The sequence below is a fragment of the Oncorhynchus keta genome, chromosome 37, assembly GCF_023373465.1.
Source record: "Oncorhynchus keta strain PuntledgeMale-10-30-2019 chromosome 37, Oket_V2, whole genome shotgun sequence".
NCBI classification, from domain to species: Eukaryota; Metazoa; Chordata; class Actinopteri; order Salmoniformes; family Salmonidae; genus Oncorhynchus; species Oncorhynchus keta.
In genome coordinates, this window is record NC_068457.1 from 27,616,909 (window position 1) to 27,623,480 (window position 6,572).

At 41.1% G+C, this 6,572-nt stretch overlaps 1 long non-coding RNA gene across 2 annotated transcripts; it reads left to right on the forward strand.

Moving 5' to 3' along the window:
- The first annotated feature begins 570 nt into the window (after positions 1-570).
- LOC127916823 (uncharacterized) lies at positions 571-2,599 on the forward strand. Of its 2 annotated transcripts, XR_008096182.1 has the most exons (5): positions 571-1,489; positions 1,545-1,617; positions 1,721-1,867; positions 1,919-2,321; positions 2,439-2,599. It is a non-coding gene; the product is annotated as an uncharacterized LOC127916823 (long non-coding RNA). The 2 variants fall into 2 exon arrangements; XR_008096181.1 differs by lacking the exon at positions 1,545-1,617 and having other exon boundaries at positions 571-1,507.
- The last annotated feature ends 3,973 nt before the right edge of the window (positions 2,600-6,572 follow it).

Consider the following 6,572-nt stretch of genomic DNA (forward strand, 5'->3'; position numbering starts at 1 on the left):
ATAATAAGAATTTATAACAAATTCAAAAACAAACATTTAGCCAGTCAGACATGCTTTATAGCCATATCTGAACAGAGGGGACTTTATATCTATATATTTCAACAGCATGCATATAATGAACAGCTTTTTTCAAAAACAAACATTTAGCTGTTAGCTAGGTAAGTTGTTGTATTTTGAGGCTTAACATTTTGTTCTGTGGTTGGAATTGCAGTATGTATTTTGTTGGAGAATTTTAGATATGAGCCAGCAACTATTGATGTACTGGTTTCCTCTGGGTAAAACAAAAAAATTGTTGCTGAGCAACCGGATACCAAGGTGTTCTGGTAGCTCAGTTGGTAAAGCATGGCGCTTGTAACGCCAGGGTAGTGTGTTCGATTCCCGGGACCACCCATAAGTAGAATGTATACACACATGACTGTAAGTCTCTTTGGATAAAAGCGTCTGCTAAATGGCATATATATATATAAAATTTGCATAAAATCATTGTGATTGGAGGATAGCTTTGAGGGGGATCAAGTCCTCTGTTCTTTTTTTTTGTTGTAAATTTTATTTTATTTTAATTAACAACAAATCAATACATAAAGCACATGAGGGAACACAAGCATACATAGATGACAAACAATGGACAATCGAGCTAGGGGGTACAATATCACATTACAATTACACAAGGACCTTAAGGGACATGCATATACTTACAATTCTAACAGCTTTTTTGTTAGTAGAGCATTTAACCGTCTTAAAATACAGTTCAATTTCTTTTTGTAGGATACGAAAATGTGGTTTTCTGTTTGTAAATTTACATTTGTGTATATGAAATTTGGCCAAAAGAATAATGAAATTAATTACAAAAAAATTATTCCGCTTATTTCTATTGTATGTAAAGAATCCAAGCAGTACATCTCTCCACAATAGTGTAAAATCTTCATAAATGTGTTCAATTATAAACCTACTGATGTCTTGCCACAGTTTTCTTACATGAATATAATGCCAAAAAAGATGCACAACTGTTTCTGGGTGGTCATTACAAAAGGAGCCATTTGAGTTGATGTTTTCCTTAAACTTCTTCATATAGTGGTTGGCAGGATAATATTTATGAATAATTTTAAAGGAAACTTCCTTAATTTTGTTAACAAGTAGGTATGTGTGTGGCAACAGCCAAACTTTTTCCCAACAGATATTATCAATAAATCCATTCCAATAAGGCACGACATAAGGTACATAGATACAACATCCTGCTGAAACAAGGATCGTATCGCTCTGTTGTTGAATGGACCAAAAGAAAAACAAATCTTTCCTACTGATGAGTCAACAGGGTCAACAGAAGGTAGGCTCTGAGGGTCAGGTCTTTCCTACTGATGAGTCAACAGGGTCAATAGAAGGTAGGCTCTGAGGGTCAGGTCTTTCCTACTGATGAGTCAACAGGGTCAATAGAAGGTAGGCTCTGAGGGTCAGGTCTTTCCTACTGATGAGTCAACAGGGTCAATAGAAGGTAGGCTCTGAGGGTCAGGTCTTTCCTACTGTAAAGTCAACAGGGTCAATAGAAGGTAGGCTCTGAGGGTCAGGTCTTTCCTACTGATGAGTCAACAGGGTCAATAGAAGGTAGGCTCTGAGGGTCAGGTCTTTCCTACTGATGAGTCAACAGAAGGTAGGCTCTGAGGGTCAGGTCTTTCCTACTGATGAGTCAACAGGGTCAATGAGAAGGGTAGGCTCTGAGGGTCAGGTCTTTCCTACTGATGAGTCAACAGGGTCAATAGAAGGTAGGCTCTGAGGGTCAGGTCTTTCCTACTGATGAGTCAACAGGGTCAATAGAAGGTAGGCTCTGAGGGTCAGGTCTTTCCTACTGATGAGTCAACAGGGTCAATAGAAGGTAGGCTCTGAGGGTCTTTTCCTACTGATGAGTCAACAGGGTCAATAGAAGGTAGGCTCTGAGGGTCAGGTCTTTCCTACTGATGAGTCAACAGGGTCAATAGAAGGTAGGCTCTGAGGGTCAGGTCTTTCCTACTGATGAGTCAACAGGGTCAATAGAAGGTAGGCTCTGAGGGTCAGGTCTTTCCTACTGATGAGTCAACAGGGTCAATAGAAGGTAGGCTCTGAGGGTCAGGTCTTTCCTACTGATGAGTCAACAGGGTCAATAGAAGGTAGGCTCTGAGGGTCAGGTCTTTCCTACTGATGAGTCAACAGGGTCAATAGAAGGTAGGCTCTGAGGGTCAGGTCTTTCCTACTGATGAGTCAACAGGGTCAATAGAAGGTAGGCTCTGAGGGTCAGGTCTTTCCTACTGATGAGTCAACAGGGTCAATAGAAGGTAGGCTCTGAGGGTCAGGTCTTTCCTACTGATGAGTCAACAGTCAACAGGGTCAATAGAAGGTAGTCACTGAGGGTCAGGTCTTTCCTACTGATGAGTCAACAGGGTCAACAGAAGGTAGGTTCTGAGGGTCAGGTCTTTCCTACTGATGAGTCAACAGGGTCAATAGAAGGTAGGCTCTGAGGGTCAGGTCTTTCCTACTGATGAGTCAACAGGGTCAATAGAAGGTAGGCTCTGAGGGTCAGGTCTTTCCTACTGATGAGTCAACAGGGTCAACAGAAGGTAGGCTCTGAGGGTCAGGTCTTGACATGTTCTTGAATAACATAGCAACACCTGAAGGAATGGCATCTAAAACAATTACAACATCTTTAGGTGTTACAGGGACCTTGTAAAGTGATAAGAATTCCTTATAACTGAGTAAAAGACCCTTTGAATTTACCAGTTGGCTCACCAATAGGATATTATTTCTGAACCAATATTCTAAAAACAGAGAGGTATTTTTATACAATATATCCCGATTATTCCATATATAATATCTGTGTGGAGAAAAATTGTGTTTATAAATTAAGGACCATGACAAGAAAACCTGCCGATGAAAAGCAGAAAGTTTCACTGGAACTTTGTCAATATTATAATTGCAAAACAACATGGAGTTAAGGCCACCAAAAGTAGAGAAGTCCTCTGTTCTCCTCGAGCTCATTAATGATAAAATACTCATATTTCAAGATGGCAGTAAAGCCATTCACTTTGGCACAATGACACGGAGTACAGGGAGTGGATTAACTAAAGAGACTGGTACCCAGGCTAGGACATTAGACCTATAGTTGAACAGAGCTGGGCATTCTAACTATATTTAAACAGAGGGGGAGAATAGACCTATATTTGAACAGAGGGGGACATTATAACTATATTTGGACAGATGAGATGACTAGGAACAGAGCAAAGTGTCTCCATCCTCGGTTTCTAGCTAGTCACGTTTGGCATAGGATAAAGAGTACAACGAGTGGAATGTTAGCACAAACAGACTGGTACCCAGGCTAGTTTCTACATACCTGGAGCAACATTCCACAAATTTGTTCAGAGAAGTGGTGTGTTGGTAAATTCAATATGGAGTGCCAGAGTGCGCTCTGAACGTTTGTAAATTCAGAGCGTTGTCAGATTGGCCATTTAGCGAGTTTGGGAGCTACTTCCAGACACAAACGAGAGAACACCTCACTCTGACCATGTTACTCATCGTAGCAAAGCTGGTTAGGCTGTTTTCATCTAGAGCGTTGGTGCCTGTAACCGTGCTGGCAACAATTTAATTACGCTTTTTTTTTTGCCAAAGTTTACTGACACCGGCCATATTCAACAGGTGTTGAGCATTTGCAAATTCATAATTTATTCTGCACTTTGGCACACAGACGATAGTGCTCTGAAATCGTCTCTGTGAAATAATTGGTTGCCGTAGCAACATCAACATGTTTCTTCTATTTAAAAAAAACAACATTATAAAACGCTGTATCGCGGAGGCATGAACAACACAGTTGAATGGTTGTTATGTCATCTCTAAATCTGGGGTTCTTAAACTTTTTCAGCCTGGGACCTAATTTACGCTTATGAAAAAATGCAACTATACATAAATATTGGTACTTTTCACTGCCCTTATGCATACAACACATGCAATATAGACAAATAGCTAATAACAATTAAATATAATATAAATAGCTATTCATGTTTATTTTTCCCCATTAAAAACACTCTTACAGCGCATTCTGAAAGAATTCAGACCTCTTGACTTTTTCCACATTTGTTAAGTTACAACCTTATTCTAAAATGGATTAAATTGTTTTTCCCCCTCATCATTCTACACACAATACCCCATAACGACAAAGCAAAAAAAGGGTTTTAGAAATGTTAGCAAATATTTTTTTAAATTACATAAGCATTCAGACCCTTTACTCAGTACTTTGTTGAAGCAACTTTGGCAGCGATTACAGCCTCAAGTCTTTTTGGGTATGACGCTACAAGCTTGGCACCCCTGTATTTGGGGAGTTTCTCCCATTCTTCTCTGCAGATCCTCGAAAGCTCTGTCAGGTTGGATGGGGAGCGTCGCTGCACAGCTACAGTTGAAGTCAGAAGTTTACATACACTTAGGTTGGAGTCATTAAAACTCGATTTTCAACCACTTCACAAACTTCAAATTATAGTTTTGGCAAGTCGGTTAGGACATCTACGTTGTGCATGGCACAAGTACTTTTCCCAACAAATGTTACAGACAGATTATTTCACTTATAATTCACTGTATCACAATTCCAGTGGGTCAGAAGTTGACTGTGCCTTTAAACAGCTTGGAAAATTCCAGAAAATTATGTCATGGCTTTAGAATCTTCTGATAGGCTAATTGACATCATTTGAGTCAATTGGAGGTGTACCTGTGGATGTATTTTAAGGCCTCCCTTCAAACTCAGTGCCTCTTTGCTTGACACCATGGGAAAATCAAAAGAAATCAGCCAAGACCTCAGAATTTGTTTTTGTAGACCTCCACAAGTCTGGTTCATCCTTGGGAGCAATTTCCAAACACCTGAAGGTACCACCTTCATCTGAACAAACAATAGTACACAAGTATAAACACCATGGGACCACGCAGCCATCATACCGCTCAGGAAGAAGACACATTCTTTCTCCTAGAGATGAACACACTTTGGTGCAAAAAGTGCAAATCAATCCCAGAACAGCAGCAAAGGACCTTGTGAAGATGCTGGAGGAAACAGGTGCAAAAGTATCTATATCCACAGTAAAACGAGTCCTATATCAACAAAACCTGAAAGGTCGCTCAGCAAGGAAGAGGCCACTGCTCCAAAACCGCCATAAAAAAGCCAGACTACGGTTTGCAACTGCACATGGGGACAAAGATCGTACTTTTTGGAGAAATGTCCTCTCGTCTGATGAAACAAAAATAGAACTGTTTGGCCATAATGACCATTGTTATGTTTGGAGGAAAAAGGGGGAGGCTTGCAAGCCAAATAATACCATCCCAACCGTGAAGCACGGGGGTGCAGCATCATGTTGTGGGGTGATTTGCTGCAGGAGGGTCTGGTGCCCTTCACAAAATAGATGGCTTCATGAGGACGGAAATGTATGTGGATATATTGAAGCAACATCTCAAGACATCACAGCTTGGTCGCAAATTGGTCTTCCAAATGGACAATGACCCCAAGCATACTTCCAAAGTTGTGGCAAAATGGCTTAAGGACAACAAAGTCAAGGTATTGGAGTGGCCATCACAAGCCCTGACCTCAATCCTATAGAAAATGTGTGGCCAGAACTGAAAAAGCGTGTGCGAGCAAGGAGGCCTACAAACCTGACTCAGTTACACCAGCTCTGTCAGGAGGAATGGGCCACAATTCACCCAACTTATTGTGGGAAGTTTGTGGAAGGCTACTCGAAACGTTTGACCCAAGTAAAAAAAATTAAAGGCAATGCTACCAAATACTAATTGAGTGTATGTAAACTTCTGACCCACTGGGAATGTGATGAAAGAAATAAAAGCTGAAATAAATCATTCTATCAACTATTATTCTGACATTTCACATTCTTAAAATGAAGTGGTGATCCTAACTGGCCTAAGACAGGTCATTTTTACTAGGATTAAATGTCAGGAATTGTGAAAAACTGAGTTTAAATGTTTTTGGCTAAGGTGTGTGTAAACATCTGACTTCAACTGTATTTTCAGGTCTCTCCAGAGATGTTCAATCGGGTTCAAGTCAGAGCTCTGGCTGGGTCACTCAAGGACATTCAGAGACTTGCCCCGAAACCACTCCTGCATTGTCTTGGCTGTGTGGTTAGGGTTGTTGTCTTGTTGGAAGGTGAACCTTCGCCCCAGACTGAGGTCCTGAGCATTCTGGAGCAGGTTTTCATCAAGGATCTCTCTGTACTTTCCTCTCTTTATCTTTGCCTTGATCCTGACTAGTCTCCCAGTCTCTGGGATGCTTCCACCACCATGCTTCACCGTAGGGATGGTGCCAGGTTACCTCCAGATGTGACGCTTGTCATTCAGGCCAAAGAGTTCAATCTTGGTTTCAGAGAATCTTGTTTCTCATGGTCACCTTTAGGTGCCTTTTGGCAAACACTAAGCGAGCTGTCATGTGCATTTTACTGAGTGGCTTCCGTCTGGCCACTCTACCATAAAGGCCTGATTGATGGAGTGCTGCAGATATGGTTATCCTTCTGGAAGGTTCTCCCATCTCCACAGAGAAACTCTGAAGCTCTGTCAGAGTGACCATCGGG